Source organism: Vidua macroura, chromosome 7 (assembly GCF_024509145.1).
Source record: "Vidua macroura isolate BioBank_ID:100142 chromosome 7, ASM2450914v1, whole genome shotgun sequence".
Taxonomy (NCBI): domain Eukaryota; kingdom Metazoa; phylum Chordata; class Aves; order Passeriformes; family Viduidae; genus Vidua; species Vidua macroura.
In genome coordinates, this window is record NC_071577.1 from 5,837,419 (window position 1) to 5,858,997 (window position 21,579).

Below are 21,579 nucleotides of genomic sequence, written 5' to 3' on the forward strand. Positions count from 1 at the left end.
CCAGCCCAGGTTCCTGATGTCAGTTTCTAGGGTTCCCTTGGCACTGTCAGGGCAGCACAGGTTTGTGTTGGGGACAGCTTGGGTCTTTGAGACATCCTTGATCGTTCAGATTTTTTGGCTGCGGCCGGCCACTCAGGGTCACAGGCCCCTGGAGACAAAGACCGGCGCTTTTCCCTGGGAAAGAAAAGTGGCCAGCCCAGGATCCTGATGTCAGTTTGTAGGGTTCCCTTGGCATTGTCAGGGCAGCACAGATTTGAGGTGGGTGCAGCTAGGGTCTGGGACACATCGTCGATCGTTCGGACATATTGGAGGTGTCCGGATAGTCAGGGTCACAAGCCCATGGAGACAAACTCCGGCCCTTTTCCCTGGGAAAGAAAAGTGGCCAGCCCAGTTTCCTGATGTCAGTTTGTAGGGTTCCATTGGGACTGTCCGGGTAGCACATGTTTGAGGTCAGGGCATGTTGCGTCTGGGACACATCCTCGATTGTTTGGATTTTTTGGGGGCGGCCGGCAACCAAAGGTCGCAGGCCCCTGGAGACAAACTCCGGCCCTTTTCCCTGGGAAAGAAAAGTGGCCAGCCCAGGTTCCTGATGTCAGCTTGTAGGGTTCCATTGGGACTGTCCGGGTAGCACATGTTTGAGGTCAGGGCATGTTGCGTCTGGGACACATCCTCGATTGTTTGGATTTTTTGGGGGCGGCCGGCAACCAATGGTCACAGGCCCCTGGAGAAAAATTTTGGTCCTTTTCCCTGGGAAAGAAAAGTGGCCAGCCCAGGTTCCTGATGTCAGTTTGTAGGGTTCCATTGGGACTGTCAGGGCAGCACAGGTTTGATGTGGGGGCACGTTGTATCTGGGAGACATCCCCGATCGTTCGGATTTTTTGGAGGTGTCCGGCCGCTCACAGCCACAGGCCCCTGGAGAAAAAGACCGGCCTTTTTCCCTGGGACAGAAAGGTGGCCAGCCCAGGATCCTGATGTCAGTTTGTAGGGTTCCCTTGGCACTGTCAGGGCAGCACAGGTTTGTGGTGGGGACAGTTTGGGTCTTTGAGACATCCTTGATGGTTCGGATTTTTTGGCTGCGGCCGGCCACTCAGGGTCACAGGCCCCTGGAGACAAAGACCGGCGCTTTTCCCTGGGAAAGAAAAGTGGCCAGCCCAGGATCCTGATGTCAGTTTGTAGGGTTCCCTTGGCACTGTCAGGGCAGCACAGATTTGAGGTGGGGGCAGCTTGGGTCTGGGACACATCGTCGATCGTTCGGACATATTGGAGGTGTCCGGATAGTCAGCGTCACAAGCCCATGGAGACAAACTCCGGCCCTTTTCCCTGGGAAAGAAAAGTGGCCAGCCCAGGTTCCTGATGTCAGTTTGTAGGGTTCCATTGGGACTGTCCGGGTAGCACATGTTTGAGGTCAGGGCATGTTGCGTCTGGGACACATCCTCGATTGTTTGGATTTTTTGGGGGCGGCCGGCAACCAATGGTCACAGGCCCCTGGAGACAAACTCCGGCCCTTCTCCCTGGGAAAGAAAAGTTGCCTGCCCAGGTTCCTGATGTCAGTTTGTAGGATTCCCTTGGCACTGTCAGAACAGCAGAGGTTTGTAGTGGGGGCAGCTTTGGTCTTTGTGACCTCCTTGATCGTTTGGATTTGTTGGGGGGTGCTGGCCCCTCAGGGCCACAGGCCCCCGGAGACAAGCTCCGGCCCTTTTCCCTGGGAAAGAAAAGTGGCCAGCCCAGTTTCCTGATGTCAGTTTGTAGGGTTCCATTGGGACTGTCCGGGTAGCACATGTTTGAGGTCAGAGCATGTTGCGTCTGGGACACATCCTCGATTGTTTGGATATTTTGGGGGCGCCCGGCCACCAAAGATCACAGGCCCCTGGAGACAAATTTTGGCCCTTTTCCCTGGGAAAGAAAAGTGGCCAGCCCAGGTTCCTGATGTCAGTTTGTAGGGTTCCATTGGGACTGTCAGGGCAGCACAGGTTTGATGTGGGGGCACGTTGTATCTGGGAGACATCCCCGATCGTTCGGGGTTTTTTGAGGTGCCCGGACGCTCACAGCCACTGGCCCATGGCGACAAACTCCTGCCCTTTTCCCTGGGAAAGAAAAGTGGCCAGGCCAGTTTCCTGATGTCAGTTTCTAGGGTTCCATTGGGACTGTCAGGGCAGCGCAGGTTTGATGTGGGGGCACGTTGTATCTGGGAGACATCCCCGATCGTTCGGATTTTTTGGAGGTGTCCGGCCGCTCACAGCCACAGGCCCCTGGAGAAAAAGACCGGCCTTTTTCCCTGGGACAGAAAAGTGGCCAGCCCAGGATCCTGATGTCAGTTTGTAGGGTTCCCTTGGCATTGTCAGGGCAGCACAGATTTGAGGTGGGGGCAGCTTGGGTCTGGGACACATCGTCGATCGTTCGGACATATTGGAGGTGTCCGGATAGTCAGAGTCACAAGCCCATGGAGACAAACTGTGGCCCTTTTCCCTGGGAAAGAAAAGTGGCCAGCCCAGTTTCCTGATGTCAGTTTGTAGGGTTCCATTGGGACTGTCTGGGTAGCACATGTTTGAGGTCAGGGCATGTTGTGTCTGGGACACATCCTCGATTGTTTGGATTTTTTGGGGGCGGCCGGCAACCAATGGTCACAGGCCCCTGGAGACAAACTCCGGCCCTTTTCCCTGGGAAAGAAAAGTGGCCTGCCCAGGTTGCTGATGTCAGTTTGTAGGATTCCCTTGGCACTGTCAGAACAGCAGAGGTTTGTAGTGGGGGCGGCTTGGGTCTTTGTGACATCCTTGATCTTTTGGATTTGTTGGGGGGTGCTGGCCCCTCAGGGCCACAGGCCCCCGGAGACAAACTCCGGCCCTTTTCCCTGGGAAAGAAAAGTGGCCAGCCCAGGTTCCTGATGTCAGTTTTTAGGGTTCCATTGGGACTGTCCGGGTAGCACATGTTTGAGGTCAGAGCATGTTGCGTCTGGGACACATCCTCGATTGTTTGGATATTTTGGGGGCGCCCGGCCACCAAAGATCACAGGCCCCTGGAGACAAATTTTGGCCCTTTTCCCTGGGAAAGAAAAGTGGCCAGGCCAGGTTCCTGATGTCAGTTTGTAGGGTTCCATTGGGACTGTCAGGGCAGCACAGGTTTGTGGTGGGGACAGTTTGGGTCTTTGAGACATCCTTGATCGTTCGGATTTTTTGGCTGCGGCCGGCCACTCAGGGTCACAGGCCCCTGGAGACAAAGACTGGCGCTTTTCCCTGGGAAAGAAAAGTGGCCAGCCCAGGATCCTGATGTCAGTTTGTAGGGTTCCCTTGGCACTGTCAGGGCAGCACAGATTTGAGGTGGGGGCAGCTTGGGTCTGGGACACATCGTCGATCGTTCGGACATATTGGAGGTGTCCGGCTAGTCAGAGTCACAAGCCCATGGAGACAAACTCCGGCCCTTTTCCCTGGGAAAGAAAAGTGGCCAGCCCAGGTTCCTGATGTCAGTTTGTAGGGTTCCATTGGGACTGTCCGGGTAGCACATGTTTGAGGTCAGGGCATGTTGCGTCTGGGACACATCCTCGATTGTTTGGATTTTTTGGGGGCGGCCGGCAACCAATGGTCACAGGCCCCTGGAGACAAATTTTGGCCCTTTTCCCTGGGAAAGAAAAGTGGCCTGCCCAGGTTCCTGATGTCAGTTTTTAGGATTCCCTTGGCACTGTCAGAACAGCAGAGGTTTGTAGTGGGGGCAGCTTGGGTCTTTGTGACATCCTTGATATTTTGGATCTGTTGGGGGGTGCTGGCCTCTCAGGGCCATAGGCCCCCGGAGAAAAATTTTGGTCCTTTTCCCTGGGAAAGAAAAGTGGCCAGCCCAGGTTCCTGATGTCAGTTTGAAGGGTTCCATTGGGACTGTCTGGGTAGCACATGTTTGAGGTCAGGGCATGTTGTGTCTGGGACACATACTCGATTATTTGGATTTTTTGGGGGCGGCCGGCAACCAATGGTCACAGGCCCCTGGGGACAAATTTTGGCCCTTTTCCCTGGGAAAGAAAAGTGGCCTGCCCAGGTTCCTGATGTCAGTTTGTAGGATTCCCTTGGCACTGTCAGGGCAGCACAGGTTTGATGTGGGGGCACGTTGTATCTGGGAGACATCCCCGATCGTTCGGGGTTTTTTGAGGTGTCCGGACGCTCACAGCCACTGGCCCATGGCGACAAACTCCGGCCCTTTTCCCTGGGAAAGAAAAGTGGCCAGCCCAGGTTCCTGATGTCAGTTTGTAGGGTTCCATTGGGACTGTCAGGGCAGCACAGGTTTGATGTGGGGGCACGTTGTATCTGCGAGACATCCCCGATCGTTCGGATTTTTTGGAGGTGTCCGGCCGCTCACAGCCACAGGCCCCTGGAGAAAAAGACCGGCCTTTTTCCCTGGGACAGAAAAGTGGCCAGCCCAGGTTCCTGATGTCAGTTTGTAGGGTTCCCTTGGCACTGTCAGGGCAGCACAGGTTTGTGTTGGGGACAGCTTGGGTCTTTGAGACATCCTTGATCGTTCGGATTTTTTGGCTGCGGCCGGCCACTCAGGGTCACAGGCCCCTGGAGACAAAGACTGGCGCTTTTCCCTGGGAAAGAAAAGTGGCCAGCCCAGGATCCTGATGTCAGTTTGTAGGGTTCCCTTGGCACTGTCAGGGCAGCACAGATTTGAGGTGGGGGCAGCTTGGGTCTGGGACACATCGTCGATCGTTCGGACATATTGGAGGTGTCCGGCTAGTCAGAGTCACAAGCCCATGGAGACAAACTCCGGCCCTTTTCCCTGGGAAAGAAAAGTGGCCAGCCCAGTTTCCTGATGTCAGTTTGTAGGGTTCCATTGGGACTGTCCGGGTAGCACATGTTTGAGGTCAGGGCATGTTGCGTCTGGGACACATCCTCGATTGTTTGGATTTTTTGGGGGCGGCCGGCAACCAATGGTCACAGGCCCCTGGAGACAAATTTTGGCCCTTTTCCCTGGGAAAGAAAAGTGGCCTGCCCAGGTTCCTGATGTCAGTTTTTAGGATTCCCTTGGCACTATCAGAACAGCAGAGGTTTGTAGTGGGGGCAGCTTGGGTCTTTGTGACATCCTTGATATTTTGGACCTGTTGGGGTGTGCTGGCCCCTCAGGGCCATAGGCCCCCGGAGACAAATTTTGGTCCTTTTCCCTGGGAAAGAAAAGTGGCCAGCCCAGGTTCCTGATGTCAGTTTGTAGGGTTCCCTTGGCACTGTCAGGGCAGCACAGGTTTGTGTTGGGGACAGCTTGGGTCTTTGAGACATCCTTGATCGTTCGGATTTTTTGGCTGCGGCTGGCCACTCAGGGTCACAGGCCCCTGGAGACAAAGACTGGCGCTTTTCCCTGGGAAAGAAAAGTGGCCAGCCCAGGATCCTGATGTCAGTTTGTAGGGTTCCCTTGGCATTGTCAGGGCAGCACAGATTTGAGGTGGGGGCAGCTTGGGTCTGGGACACATCGTCGATCGTTCGGACATATTGGAGGTGTCCGGATAGTCAGGGTCACAAGCCCATGGAGACAAACTCCGGCCCTTTTCCCTGGGAAAGAAAAGTGGCCAGCCCAGTTTCCTGATGTCAGTTTGTAGGGTTCCATTGGGTCTGTCCGGGTAGCACATGTTTGAGGTCAGGGCATGTTGCGTCTGGGACACATCCTCGATTGTTTGGATTTTTTGGGGGCGGCCGGCAACCAAAGATCACAGGCCCCTGGAGACAAATTTTGGCCCTTTTCCCTGGGAAAGAAAAGTGGCCAGCCCAGGATCCTGATGTCAGTTTGTAGGGTTCCCTTGGCATTGTCAGGGCAGCACAGGTTTGATGTGGGGGCACGTTGTATCTGGGAGACATCCCCGATCGTTCGGATTTTTTGGAGGTGTCCGGCCGCTCACAGCCACAGGCCCCTGGAGAAAAAGACCGGCCTTTTTCCCTGGGACAGAAAAGTGGCCAGCCCAGGATCCTGATGTCAGTTTGTAGGGTTCCCTTGGCACTGTCAGGGCAGCACAGGTTTGTGGTGGGGGCAGCTTGGGTCTGGGACACATCGTCGATCGTTCGGACATATTGGAGGTGTCCGGCTAGTCAGAGTCACAAGCCCATGGAGACAAACTCCGGCCCTTTTCCCTGGGAAAGAAAAGTGGCCAGCCCAGTTTCCTGATGTCAGTTTGTAGGCTTCCATTGGGACTGTCCGGGTAGCACATGTTTGAGGTCAGGGCATGTTGCGTCTGGGACACATCCTCGATTGTTTGGATTTTTTGGGGGCGGCCGGCAACCAATGGTCACAGGCTCCTGGAGACAAATTTTGGCCCTTTTCCCTGGGAAAGAAAAGTGGCCAGCCCAGGTTCCTTATGTCAGTTTGTAGGGTTCCATTGGGACTGTCAGGGCAGCACAGGTTTGATGTGGGGGCACGTTGTATCTGGGAGACATCCCCGATCGTTCGGGGTTTTTGGAGGTGTCCGGCCGCTCACAGCCACAGGCCCCTGGAGAAAAAGACCGGCCTTTTTCCCTGGGACAGAAAAGTGGCCAGCCCAGGATCCTGATGTCAGTTTGTAGGGTTCCCTTGGCACTGTCAGGGCAGCACAGGTTTGTGGTGGGGACAGCTTGGGTCTTTGAGACATCCTTGATCGTTTGGATTTTTTGGCTGCGGCCGGCCACTCAGGGTCACAGGCCCCTGGAGACAAAGACTGGCGCTTTTCCCTGGGAAAGAAAAGTGGCCAGCCCAGGATCCTGATGTCAGTTTGTAGGGTTCCCTTGGCACTGTCAGGGCAGCACAGATTTGAGGTGGGGGCAGCTTGGGTCTGGGACACATCATCGATCGTTCGGACATATTGGAGGTGTCCGGCTAGTCAGAGTCACAAGCCCATGGCGACAAACTCCGGCCCTTTTCCCTGGGAAAGAAAAGTGGCCAGCCCATTTTCCTGATGTCAGATTGTAGGGTTCCATTGGGACTGTCAGGGCAGCACAGGTTTGATGTGGGGGCACGTTGTATCTGGGAGACATCCCCAATCGTTCGGGGTTTTTGGAGGTGTCCGGACGCTCACAGCCACTGGCCCATGGCGACAAACTCCAGGCCCTTTTCCCTGGGAAAGAAAAGTGGCCAGGCCAGGTTCCTGATGTCAGTTTGTAGGGTTCCATTGGGACTGTCAGGGCAGCACAGGTTTGATGTGGGGGCACGTTGTATCTGGGAGACATCCCCGATCGTTCGGATTTTTTGGAGGTGTCCGGACTCTCACAGCCACAGGCCCCTGGAGAAAAAGACCGGCGTTTTTCCCTGGGACAGAAAAGTGGCCAGCCCAGGATCCTGATGTCAGTTTGTTGGGTTCCCTTGGCACTGTCAGAACAGCACAGGTTTGTGGTGGGGACAGCTTGGGTCTTTGAGACATCCTTGATCGTTCGGATTTTTTGGCTGCGGCCGGCCACTCAGGGTCACAGGCCCCTGGAGACAAAGACTGGCGCTTTTCCCTGGGAAAGAAAAGTGGCCAGCCCAGGATCCTGATGTCAGTTTGTAGGGTTCCCTTGGCACTGTCAGGGCAGCACAGATTTGAGGTGGGGGCAGCTTGGGTCTGGGACACATCGTCGATCGTTCGGACATATTGGAGGTGTCCGGCTAGTCAGAGTCACAAGCCCATGGCGACAAACTCCGGCCCTTTTCCCTGGGAAAGAAAAGTGGCCAGCCCAGTTTCCTGATGTCAGTTTGTAGGGTTCCATTGGGACTGTCCGGGTAGCACATGTTTGAGGTCAGGGCATGTTGCGTCTGGGACACATCCTCGATTGTTTGGATTTTTTGGGGGCGGCCGGCAACCAATGGTCGCAGGCCCCTGGAGACAAATTTTGGCCCTTTTCCCTGGGAAAGAAAAGTGGCCAGCCCAGGTTCCTGATGTCAGTTTGTAGGATTCCCTTGGCACTGTCAGAACAGCAGAGGTTTGTAGTGGGGGCGGCTTGGGTCTTTGTGACATCCTTGATCGATTGGATTTGTTGGGGGGTGCTGGCCCCTCAGGGCCACAGGCCCCCGGAGACAAACTCCGGCCCTTTTCCCTGGGAAAGAAAAGTGGCCAGCCCAGTTTCCTGATGTCAGTTTGTGGGGTTCAATTGGGACTGTCAGGGTAGCACATGTTTGAGGTCAGAGCATGTTGCGTCTGGGACACATCCTCGATTGTTTGGATATTTTGGGGGCGCCCGGCCACCAAAGATCACAGGCCCCTGGAGACAAATTTTGGCCCTTTTCCCTGGGAAAGAAAAGTGGCCAGCCCAGGTTCCTGATGTCAGTTTTTAGGGTTCCCTTGGCACTGTCAGAACAGCAGAGGTTTGTAGTGGGGGCAGCTTGGGTCTTTGTGACATCCTTGATATTTTGGATCTGTTGGGGGGTGCTGGCCCCTCAGGGCCACAGGCCCCCGGAGACAAATTTTGGTCCTTTTCCCTGGGAAAGAAAAGTGGCCAGCCCTGTTTCCTGATGTCAGTTTGTAGGGTTCCATTGGGACTGTCAGGGCAGCACAGGTTTGATGTGGGGGCACGTTGTATCTGGGAGACATCCCCGATCGTTCGGATTTTTTGGAGGTGTCCGGCCGCTCACAGCCAAAGGCCCCTGGAGAAAAAGACCGGCCTTTTTCCCTGGGAAAGAAAAGTGGCCAGCCCAGGTTCCTGATGTCAGTTTGTAGGGTTCCCTTGGCACTGTCAGGGCAGCACAGGTTTGTGTTGGGGACAGCTTGGGTCTTTGAGACATCCTTGATCGTTCGGATTTTTTGGCTGCGGCCGGCCACTCAGGGCCACAGGCCCCCGGAGACAAACTCCGGCCCTTTTCCCTGGGAAAGAAAAGTGGCCAGCCCAGGTTCCTGATGTCAGTTTGTAGGGTTCCATTGGGACTGTCCGGGTAGCACATGTTTGAGGTCAGAGCATGTTGCGTCTGGGACACATCCTCGATTGTTTGGATATTTTGGGGGCGCCAGGCCAACAAAGATCACAGGCCCCTGGAGACAAATTTTGGCCCTTTTCCCTGGGAAAGAAAAGTGGCCAGGCCAGGTTCCTGATGTCAGTTTGTAGGGTTCCATTGGGACTGTCAGGGCAGCACAGGTTTGATGTGGGGGCACGTTGTATCTGGGAGACATCCCCGATCGTTCGGGGTTTTTGGAGGTGTCCGGCCGCTCACAGCCACAGGCCCCTGGAGAAAAAGACCGGCCTTTTTCCCTGGGACAGAAAAGTGGCCAGCCCAGGATCCTGATGTCAGTTTGTAGGGTTCCCTTGGCACTGTCAGGGCAGCACAGGTTTGTTGTGGGGACAGTTTGGGTCTTTGAGACATCCTTGATCGTTCGGATTTTTTGGCTGCGGCCGGCCACTCAGGGTCACAGGCCCCTGGAGACAAAGACTGGCGCTTTTCCCTGGGAAAGAAAAGTGGCCAGCCCAGGATCCTGATGTCAGTTTGTAGGGTTCCCTTGGCATTGTCAGGGCAGCACAGATTTGAGGTGGGGGCAGCTTGGGTCTGGGACACATCGTCGATCGTTCGGACATATTGGAGGTGTCCGGCTAGTCAGAGTCACAAGCCCATGGAGACAAACTCCGGCCATTTTCCCTGGGAAAGAAAAAGTGGCCAGCCCAGTTTCTTGATGTCAGTTTGTAGGGTTCCATTGGGACTGTCCGGGTAGCACATGTTTGAGGTCAGGGCATGTTGCATCTGGGACACATCCTCGATTGTTTGGATTTTTTGGGGGCGGCCGGCAACCAATGGTCACAGGCCCCTGGAGACAAACTCCGGCCCTTTTCCCTGGGAAAGAAAAGTGGCCTGCCCAGGTTCCTGATGTCAGTTTTTAGGATTCCCTTGGCACTGTCAGAACAGCAGAGGTTTGTAGTGGGGGCGGCTTGGGTCTTTGTGACATCCTTGATATTTTGGATTTGTTGGGGGGTGCTGGCCCCTCAGGGCCACAGGCCCCCGGAGACAAACTCCGGCCCTTTTCCCTGGGAAAGAAAAGTGGCCAGCCCAGGTTCCTGATGTCAGTTTGTAGGGTTCCATTGGGACTGTCCGGGTAGCACATGTTTGAGGTCAGAGCATGTTGCGTCTGGGACACATCCTCGATTGTTTGGATATTTTGGGGGCGCCCGGCCAACAAAGATCACAGGCCCCTGGAGACAAATTTTGGCCCTTTTCCCTGGGAAAGAAAAGTGGCCAGGCCAGGTTCCTGATGTCAGTTTGTAGGGTTCCATTGGGACTGTCAGGGCAGCACAGGTTTGAGGTGGGGGCACGTTGTATCTGGGAGACATCCCCGATCGTTCGGATTTTTTGGAGGTGTCCGTCCGCTCACAGCCACAGGCCCCTGGAGAAAAAGACCGGCCTTTTTCCCTGGGACAGAAAAGTGGCCAGCCCAGGATCCTGATGTCAGTTTGTTGGGTTCCCTTGGCACTGTCAGAACAGCACAGGTTTGTGGTGGGGACAGCTTGGGTCTTTGAGACATCCTTGATCGTTCGGATTTTTTGGCTGCGGCCGGCCACTCAGGGTCACAGGCCCCTGGAGACAAAGACTGGCGCTTTTCCCTGGGAAAGAAAAGTGGCCAGCCCAGGATCCTGATGTCAGTTTGTAGGGTTCCCTTGGCATTGTCAGGGCAGCACAGATTTGAGGTCAGGGCATGTTGCGTCTGGGACACATCCTCGATTGTTTGGATTTTTTGGGGGCGGCCGGCAACCAATGGTCACAGGCCCCTGGAGACAAATTTTGGCCATTTTCCCTGGGAAAGAAAAAGTGGCCAGCCCAGTTTCTTGATGTCAGTTTGTAGGGTTCCATTGGGACTGTCCGGGTAGCACATGTTTGAGGTCAGGGCATGTTGCGTCTGGGACACATCCTCGATTGTTTGGATATTTTGGGGGCGCCCGGCCACCAAAGATCACAGGCCCCTGGAGACAAATTTTGGCCCTTTTCCCTGGGAAAGAAAAGTGGCCAGGCCAGGTTCCTGATGTCAGTTTGTAGGGTTCCATTGGGACTGTCAGGGCAGCACAGGTTTGATGTGGGGGCACGTTGTATCTGGGAGACATCCCCGATCGTTCGGATTTTTTGGAGGTGTCCGTCCGCTCACAGCCACAGGCCCCTGGAGAAAAAGACCGGCCTTTTTCCCTGTGACAGAAAAGTGGCCAGCCCAGGATCCTGATGTCAGTTTCTTGGGTTCCCTTGGCACTGTCAGAACAGCACAGGTTTGTGGTGGGGACAGCTTGGGTCTTTGAGACATCCTTGATCGTTCGGATTTTTTGGCTGCGGCCGGCCACTCAGGGTCACAGGCCCCTGGAGACAAAGACTGGCGCTTTTCCCTGGGAAAGAAAAGTGGCCAGCCCAGGATCCTGATGTCAGTTTGTAGGGTTCCCTTGGCACTGTCAGGGCAGCACAGATTTGAGGTCAGGGCATGTTGCGTCTGGGACACATCCTCGATTGTTTGGATTTTTTGGGGGCGGCCGGCAACCAATGGTCACAGGCCCCTGGAGACAAATTTTGTCCCTTTTCCCTGGGAAAGAAAAGTGGCCTGCCCAGGTTCCTGATGTCAGTTTGTAGGGTTCCATTGGGAGTGGCCGGGTAGCACATGTTTGAGATCAGAGCATGTTGCCTCTGGGACACATCCTCGATTGTTTGGATATTTTGGGGGCGCCCGGCCACCAAAGATCACAGGCCCCTGGAGACAAATTTTGGCCCTTTTCCCTGGGAAAGAAAAGTGGCCAGCCCAGGTTCCTGATGTCAGTTTGTAGGGTTCCATTGGGACTGTCAGGGCAGCACAGGTTTGATGTGGGGGCGCGTTGTATCTGGGAGACATCCCCGATCGTTCGGATTTTTTGGAGGTGTCCGGCCGCTCACTGCCACAAGCCCCTGGAGAAAAAGACCGGCCTTTTTCCCTGGGAAAGAAAAGTGGCCAGCCCAGGTTCCTGATGTCAGTTTGTAGGGGTCCCTTGGCACTGTCAGGGCAGCACAGGTGTGTGTTGGGGACAGCTTGGGTCTTTGAGACATCCTTGATCGTTCAGATTTTTGGCTGCGGCCGGCCACTCAGGGTCACAGGCCCCTGGAGACAAAGACCGGCGCTTTTCCCTGGGAAAGAAAAGTGGCCAGCCCAGGATCCTGATGTCAGTTTGTAGGGTTCCCTTGGCATTGTCAGGGCAGCACAGATTTGAGGTGGGGGCAGCTTGGGTCTGGGACACATCGTCGATCGTTCGGACATATTGGAGGTGTCCGGATAGTCAGAGTCACAAGCCCATGGAGACAAACTCCGGCCCTTTTCCCTGGGAAAGAAAAAGTGGCCAGCCCAGTTTCTTGATGTCAGTTTGTAGGGTTCCATTGGGACTGTCCGGGTAGCACATGTTTGAGGTCAGGGCATGTTGCGTCTGGGACACATCCTCGATTGTTTGGATTTTTTGGGGGCGGCCGGCAACCAATGGTCACAGGCCCCTGGAGACAAACTCCGGCCCTTTTCCCTGGGAAAGAAAAGTGGCCTGCCCAGGTTCCTGATGTCAGTTTGTAGGATTCCATTGGCACTGTCAGAACAGCAGAGGTTTGTAGTGGGGGCGGCTTGGGTCTTTGAGACATCCTTGATATTTTGGATTTGTTGGGGGGTGCTGGCCCCTCAGGGCCACAGGCCCCCGGAGACAAATTTTGGTCCTTTTCCCTGGGAAAGAAAAGTGGCCAGCCCAGGTTCCTGATGTCAGTTTGTAGGCTTCCATTGGGACTGTCCGGGTAGCACATCTTTGAGGTCAGAGCATGTTGCGTCTGGGACACATCCTCGATTGTTTGGATATTTTGGGGCCCCCGGCCACCAAAGATCACAGGCCCCTGGAGACAAATTTTGGCCCTTTTCCCTGGGAAAGAAAAGTGGCCAGGCCAGGTTCCTGATGTCAGTTTGTAGGGTTCCATTGGGACTGTCAGGGCAGCACAGGTTTGATGTGGGGGCACGTTGTATCTGGGAGACATCCCCGATGGTTCGGATTTTTTGGAGGTGTCCGGCCGCTCACAGCCACAGGCCCCTGGAGAAAAAGACTTGCGCTTTTCCCTGGGAAAGAAAAGTGGCCAGCCCAGGATCCTGATGTCAGTTTGTTGGGTTCCCTTGGCACTGTTAGAACAGCACAGGTTTGTGGTGGGGACAGCTTGGGTCTTTGAGACATCCTTGATCGTTCGGATTTTTTGGCTGCGGCCGGCCACTCAGGGTCACAGGCCCCTGGAGACAAAGACTGGCGCTTTTCCCTGGGAAAGAAAAGTGGCCAGCCCAGGATCCTGATGTCAGTTTGTAGGGTTCCCTTGGCACTGTCAGGGCAGCACAGATTTGAGGTGGGGGCAGCTTGGGTCTGGGACACATCGTCGATCGTTCGGACATATTGGAGGTGTCCGGCTAGTCAGAGTCACAAGCCCATGGAGACAAACTCCGGCCCTTTTCCCTGGGAAAGAAAAGTGGCCAGCCCAGGTTCCTGATGTCAGTTTGTAGGGTTCCATTGGGACTGTGCGGGTAGCACATGTTTGAGGTCAGGGCATGTTGCGTCTGGGACACATCCTCGATTGTTTGGATTTTTTGGGGGCGGCCGGCAACCAATGGTCACAGGCCCCTGGAGACAAACTCCGGCCCTTTTCCCTGGGAAAGAAAAGTGGCCAGCCCAGGTTCCTGATGTCAGTTTGTAGGATTCCCTTGGCACTGTCAGAACAGCAGAGGTTTGTAGTGGGGGCGGCTTGGGTCTTTGTGACATCCTTGATATTTTGGATTTGTTGGGGGGTGCTGGCCCCTCAGGGCCACAGGCCCCCGGAGACAAACTCCGGCCCTTTTCCCTGGGAAAGAAAAGTGGCCAGCCCAGTTTCCTGATGTGAGTTTGTAGGGTTCCATTGGGACTGTCCGGGTAGCACATGTTTGAGGTCAGAGCATGTTGCATCTGGGACACATCCTCGATTGTTTGGATATTTTGGGGGCGCCCGGCCACCAAAGATCACAGGCCCCTGGAGACAAATTTTGGCCCTTTTCCCTGGGAAAGAAAAGTGGCCAGGCCAGGTTCCTGATGTCAGTTTGTAGGGTTCCATTGGGACTGTCAGGGCAGCACAGGTTTGATGTGGGGGCACGTTGTATCTGGGAGACATCCCCGATCGTTCGGATTTTTTGGAGGTGTCCGTCCGCTCACAGCCACAGGCCCCTGGAGAAAAAGACCGGCCTTTTTCCCTGGGACAGAAAAGTGGCCAGCCCAGGATCCTGATGTCAGTTTGTTGGGTTCCCTTGGCACTGTCAGAACAGCACAGGTTTGTGGTGGGGACAGCTTGGGTCTTTGAGACATCCTTGATCGTTCGGAATTTTTGGCTGCGGCCGGCCACTCAGGGTCACAGGCCCCTGGAGACAAAGACTGGCGCTTTTCCCTGGGAAAGAAAAGTGGCCAGCCCAGGTTCCTGATGTCAGTTTTTAGGATTCCCTTGGCACTGTCAGAAGAGCAGAGGTTTGTAGTGGGGGCGGCTTGGGTCTTTGTGACATCCTTGATCTTTTGGATTTGTTGGGGGGTGCTGGCCCCTCAGGGCCATAGGCCCCCGGAGACAAATTTTGGCCCTTTTCCCTGGGAAAGAAAAGTGGCCAGCCCAGGTTCCTGATGTCAGTTTGTAGGGTTCCATTGGGACTGTCCGGGTAGCACATGTTTGAGGTCAGAGCATGTTGCGTCTGGGACACATCCTCGATTGTTTGGATATTTTGGGGGCGCCAGGCCACCAAAGATCACAGGCCCCTGGAGACAAATTTTGGCCCTTTTCCCTGGGAAAGAAAAGTGGCCAGGCCAGGTTCCTGATGTCAGTTTGTAGGGTTCCATTGGGACTGTCAGGGCAGCACAGGTTTGATGTGGGGGCACATTGTATCTGGGAGACATCCCCGATCGTTCGGGGTTTTTGGAGGTGTCCAGCCGCTCACAGCCACAGGCCCCTGGAGAAAAAGACCGGCCTTTTTCCCTGGGACAGAAAAGTGGCCAGCCCAGGATCCTGATGTCAGTTTGTAGGGTTCCCTTGGCACTGTCAGGGCAGCACAGGTTTGTTGTGGGGACAGTTTGGGTCTTTGAGACATCCTTGATCGTTCGGATTTTTTGGCTGCGGCCGGCCACTCAGGGTCACAGGCCCCTGGAGACAAAGACTGGCGCTTTTCCCTGGGAAAGAAAAGTGGCCAGCCCAGGATCCTGATGTCAGTTTGTAGGGTTCCCTTGGCATTGTCAGGGCAGCACAGATTTGAGGTGGGGGCAGCTTGGGTCTGGGACACATCGTCGATCGTTCGGACATATTGGAGGTGTCCGGCTAGTCAGAGTCACAAGCCCATGGAGACAAACTCCGGCCATTTTCCCTGGGAAAGAAAAAGTGGCCAGCCCAGTTTCTTGATGTCAGTTTGTAGGGTTCCATTGGGACTGTCCGGGTAGCACATGTTTGAGGTCAGGGCATGTTGCATCTGGGACACATCCTCGATTGTTTGGATTTTTTGGGGGCGGCCGGCAACCAATGGTCACAGGCCCCTGGAGACAAACTCCGGCCCTTTTCCCTGGGAAAGAAAAGTGGCCTGCCCAGGTTCCTGATGTCAGTTTTTAGGATTCCCTTGGCACTGTCAGAACAGCAGAGGTTTGTAGTGGGGGCGGCTTGGGTCTTTGTGACATCCTTGATATTTTGGATTTGTTGGGGGGTGCTGGCCCCTCAGGGCCACAGGCCCCCGGAGACAAACTCCGGCCCTTTTCCCTGGGAAAGAAAAGTGGCCAGCCCAGGTTCCTGATGTCAGTTTGTAGGGTTCCATTGGGACTGTCCGGGTAGCACATGTTTGAGGTCAGAGCATGTTGCGTCTGGGACACATCCTCGATTGTTTGGATATTTTGGGGGCGCCCGGCCACCAAAGATCACAGGCCCCTGGAGACAAATTTTGGCCCTTTTCCCTGGGAAAGAAAAGTGGCCAGGCCAGGTTCCTGATGTCAGTTTGTAGGGTTCCATTGGGACTGTCAGGGCAGCACAGGTTTGAGGTGGGGGCACGTTGTATCTGGGAGACATCCCCGATCGTTCGGATTTTTTGGAGGTGTCCGTCCGCTCACAGCCACAGGCCCCTGGAGAAAAAGACCGGCCTTTTTCCCTGGGACAGAAAAGTGGCCAGCCCAGGATCCTGATGTCAGTTTGTAGGGTTCCCTTGGCACTGTCAGGGCAGCACAGGTTTGTTGTGGGGACAGTTTGGGTCTTAGAGACATCCTTGATCGTTCGGATTTTTTGGCTGCGGCCGGCCACTCAGGGTCACAGGCCCCTGGAGACAAAGACTGGCGCTTTTCCCTGGGAAAGAAAAGTGGCCAGCCCAGGATCCTGATGTCAGTTTGTAGGGTTCCCTTGGCATTGTCAGGGCAGCACAGATTTGAGGTCAGGGCATGTTGCGTCTGGGACACATCCTCGATTGTTTGGATTTTTTGGGGGCGGCCGGCAACCAATGGTCACAGGCCCCTGGAGACAAATTTTGGCCCTTTTCCCTGGGAAAGAAAAGTGGCCTGCCCAGGTTCCTGATGTCAGTTTGTAGGGTTCCATTGGGAGTGGCCGGGTAGCACATGTTTGAGATCAGAGCATGTTGCCTCTGGGAGACATCCTCGATTGTTTGGATATTTTGGGGGCGCCCGGCCACCAAAGATCACAGGCCCCTGGAGACAAATTTTGGCCCTTTTCCCTGGGAAAGAAAAGTGGCCAGGCCAGGTTCCTGATGTCAGTTTGTAGGGTTCCATTGGGACTGTCAGGGCAGCACAGGTTTGATGTGGGGGCACGTTGTATCTGGGAGACATCCCCGATCGTTCGGATTTTTTGGAGGTGTCCGGCCGCTCACAGCCACAGGCCCCTGGAGAAAAAACCGGCCTTTTTCCCTGGGACAGAAAAGTGGCCAGCCCAGGATCCTGATGTCAGTTTGTAGGGTTCCCTTGGCACTGTCAGGGCAGCACAGGTGTGTGTTGGGGACAGCTTGGGTCTTTGAGACATCCTTGATCGTTCAGATTTTTGGCTGCGGCCGGCCACTCAGGGTCACAGGCCCCTGGAGACAAAGACCGGCGCTTTTCCCTGGGAAAGAAAAGTGGCCAGCCCAGGATCCTGATGTCAGTTTGTAGGGTTCCCTTGGCATTGTCAGGGCAGCACAGATTTGAGGTGGGGGCAGCTTGGGTCTGGGACACATCGTCGATCGTTCGGACATATTGGAGGTGTCCGGATAGTCAGGGTCACAAGCCCATGGAGACAAACTCCGGCCCTTTTCCCTGGGAAAGAAAAGTGGCCAGCCCAGTTTCCTGATGTCAGTTTGTAGGGTTCCCTTGGCACTGTCCGGGTAGCACATGTTTGAGGTCAGGGCATGTTGCGTCTGGGACACATCCTCGATTGTTTGGATTTTTTGGGGGCGGCCGGCAACCAATGGTCGCAGGCCCCTGGAGACAAACTCCGGCCCTTTTCCCTGGGAAAGAAAAGTGGCCAGCCCAGGTTCCTGATGTCAGTTTTTAGGATTCCCTTGGCACTGTCAGAACAGCAGAGGTTTGTAGTGGGGGCGGCTTGGGTCTTTGTGACATCCTTGATCGTTTGGATTTGTTGGGGGGTGCTGGCCCCTCAGGGCCACAGGCCCCCGGAGAAAAACTCCGGCCCTTTTCCCTGGGAAAGAAAAGTGGCCAGCCCAGGTTCCTGATGTCAGTTTGTAGGGTTCCATTGGGACTGTCCGGGTAGCACATGTTTGAGGTCAGAGCATGTTGCGTCTGGGACACATCCTCGATTGTTTGGATATTTTGGGGCCCCCGGCCACCAAAGATCACAGGCCCCTGGAGACAAATTTTGGCCCTTTTCCCTGGGAAAGAAAAGTGGCCAGGCCAGGTTCCTGATGTCAGTTTGTAGGGTTCCATTGGGACTGTCAGGGCAGCACAGGTTTGATATGGGGGCACGTTGTATCTGGGAGACATCCCCGATCTTTCGGGGTTTTTGGAGGTGTCCGGACGCTCACAGCCACTGGCCCATGGCGACAACCTCCGGCCCTTTTCCCTGGGAAAGAAAAGTGGCCAGCCCAGGTTCCTGATGTCAGTTTGTAGGGTTCCATTGGGACTGTCAGGGCAGCACAGGTTTGATGTGGGGGCACGTTGTATCTGGGAGACATCCCCGATCGTTCGGATTTTTTGGAGGTGTCCGGCCGCTCACAGCCACAGGCCCCTGGAGAAAAAGACCGGCCTTTTTCCCTGGGACAGAAAAGTGGCCAGCCCAGGATCCTGATGTCAGTTTGTAGGGTTCCCTTGGCACGGTCAGAACAGCACAGGTTTGTGGTGGGGAATGCTTGGGTCTTTGAGACATCCTTGATCGTTCGGATTTTTTGGCTGCGGCCGGCCACTCAGGGTCACAGGCCCCTGGAGACAAAGACCGGCGCTTTTCCCTGGGAAAGAAAAGTGGCCAGCCCAGGATCCTGATGTCAGTTTGTAGGGTTCCCTTGGCACTGTCAGGGCAGCACAGATTTGAGGTGGGGGCAGCTTGGGTCTGGGACACATCGTCGATCGTTCGGACATATTGGAGGTGTCCGGATAGTCCGAGTCACAAGCCCATGGAGACAAACTCCGGCCCTTTTCCCTGGGAAAGAAAAGTGGCCAGCCCAGTTTCCTGATGTCAGTTTGTAGGGTTCCATTGGGACTGTCCGGGTAGCACATGTTTGAGGTCAGGGCATGTTGCATCTGGGACACATCCTCGATTGTTTGGATTTTTTGGGGGCGGCCGGCAACCAATGGTCACAGGCCCCTGGAGACAAACTCCGGCCCTTTTCCCTGGGAAAGAAAAGTGGCCTGCCCAGGTTCCTGATGTCAGTTTTTAGGATTCCCTTGGCACTGTCAGAACAGCAGAGGTTTGTAGTGGGGGCGGCTTGGGTCTTTGTGACATCCTTGATATTTTGGATTTGTTGGGGGGTGCTGGCCCCTCAGGGCCACAGGCCCCCGGAGACAAACTCCGGCCCTTTTCCCTGGGAAAGAAAAGTGGCCAGCCCAGGTTCCTGATGTCAGTTTGTAGGGTTCCATTGGGACTGTCCGGGTAGCACATGTTTAAGGTCAGAGCATGTTGCGTCTGGGACACATCCTCGATTGTTTGGATATTTTGGGGGCGCCCGGCCACCAAAGATTACAGGCCCCTGGAGACAAATTTTGGCCCTTTTCCCTGGGAAAGAAAAGTGGCCAGGCCAGGTTCCTGATGTCAGTTTGTAGGGTTCCATTGGGACTGTCAGGGCAGCACAGGTTTGAGGTGGGGGCACGTTGTATCTGGGAGACATCCCCGATCGTTCGGATTTTTTGGAGGTGTCCGTCCGCTCACAGCCACAGGCCCCTGGAGAAAAAGACCGGCCTTTTTCCCTGGGACAGAAAAGTGGCCAGCCCAGGATCCTGATGTCAGTTTGTTGGGTTCCCTTGGCACTGTCAGAACAGCACAGGTTTGTGGTGGGGACAGCTTGGGTCTTTGAGACATCCTTGATCGTTCGGATTTTTTGGCTGCGGCCGGCCACTCAGGGTCACAGGCCCCTGGAGACAAAGACTGGCGCTTTTCCCTGGGAAAGAAAAGTGGCCAGCCCAGGATCCTGATGTCAGTTTGTAGGGTTCCCTTGGCACTGTCAGGGCAGCACAGATTTGAGGTCAGGGCATGTTGCGTCTGGGACACATCCTCGATTGTTTGGATATTTTGGGGGCGCCCGGCCACCAAAGATCACAGGCCCCTGGAGACAAATTTTGGCCCTTTTCCCTGGGAAAGAAAAGTGGCCAGCCCAGGTTCCTGATGTCAGTTTGTAGGGTTCCATTGGGACTGTCAGGGCAGCACAGGTTTGATGTGGGGGCACGTTGTATCTGGGAGACATCCCCGATCGTTCGGATTTTTTGGAGGTGTCCGTCCGCTCACAGCCACAGGCCCCTGGAGAAAAAGACCGGCCTTTTTCCCTGGGACAGAAAAGTGGCCAGCCCAGGATCCTGATGTCAGTTTGTTGGGTTCCCTTGGCACTGTCAGAACAGCACAGGTTTGTGGTGGGGACAGCTTGGGTCTTTGAGACATCCTTGATCGTTCGGATTTTTTGGCTGCGGCCGGCCACTCAGGGTCACAGGCCCCTGGAGACAAAGACTGGCGCTTTTCCCTGGGAAAGAAAAGTGGCCAGCCCAGGATCCTGATGTCAGTTTGTAGGGTTCCCTTGGCACTGTCAGGGCAGCACAGATTTGAGGTGGGGGCAGCTTGGGTCTGGGACACATCGTCGATCGTTCGGACATATTGGAGGTGTCCGGCTAGTCAGAGTCACAAGCCCATGGAGACAAACTCCGGCCCTTTTCCCTGGGAAAGAAAAGTGGCCAGCCCAGGTTCCTGATGTCAGTTTGTAGGGTTCCATTGGGACTGTGCGGGTAGCACATGTTTGAGGTCAGGGCATGTTGCGTCTGGGACACATCCTCGATTGTTTGGATTTTTTGGGGGCGGCCGGCAACCAATGGTCACAGGCCCCTGGAGACAAACTCCGGCCCTTTTCCCTGGGAAAGAAAAGTGGCCAGCCCAGGTTCCTGATGTCAGTTTGTAGGATTCCCTTGGCACTGTCAGAACAGCAGAGGTTTGTAGTGGGGGCGGCTTGGGTCTTTGTGACATCCTTGATATTTTGGATTTGTTGGGGGGTGCTGGCCCCTCAGGGCCACAGGCCCCCGGAGACAAACTCCGGCCCTTTTCCCTGGGAAAGAAAAGTGGCCAGCCCAGTTTCCTGATGTCAGTTTGTAGGGTTCCATTGGGACTGTCCGGGTAGCACATGTTTGAGGTCAGAGCATGTTGCATCTGGGACACATCCTCGATTGTTTGGATATTTTGGGGGCGCCCGGCCACCAAAGATCACAGGCCCCTGGAGACAAATTTTGGCCCTTTTCCCTGGGAAAGAAAAGTGGCCAGGCCAGGTTCCTGATGTCAGTTTGTAGGGTTCCATTGGGACTGTCAGGGCAGCACAGGTTTGATGTGGGGGCACGTTGTATCTGGGAGACATCCCCGATCGTTCGGATTTTTTGGAGGTGTCCGTCCGCTCACAGCCACAGGCCCCTGGAGAAAAAGACCGGCCTTTTTCCCTGGGACAGAAAAGTGGCCAGCCCAGGATCCTGATGTCAGTTTGTTGGGTTCCCTTGGCACTGTCAGAAAAGCACAGGTTTGTGGTGGGGACAGCTTGGGTCTTTGAGACATCCTTGATAGTTCGGATTTTTTGGCTGCGGCCGGCCACTCAGGGTCACAGGCCCCTGGAGACAAAGACTGGCGCTTTTCCCTGGGAAAGAAAAGTGGCCAGCCCAGGTTCCTGATGTCAGTTTTTAGGATTCCCTTGGCACTGTCAGAACAGCAGAGGTTTGTAGTGGGGGCGGCTTGGGTCTTTGTGACATCCTTGATCTTTTGGATTTGTTGGGGGGTGCTGGCCCCTCAGGGCCATAGGCCCCCGGAGACAAATTTTGGCCCTTTTCCCTGGGAAAGAAAAGTGGCCAGCCCAGGTTCCTGATGTCAGTTTGTAGGGTTCCATTGGGACTGTCCGGGTAGCACATGTTTGAGGTCAGAGCATGTTGCGTCTGGGACACATCCTCGATTGTTTGGATATTTTGGGGGCGCCAGGCCACCAAAGATCACAGGCCCCTGGAGACAAATTTTGGCCCTTTTCCCTGGGAAAGAAAA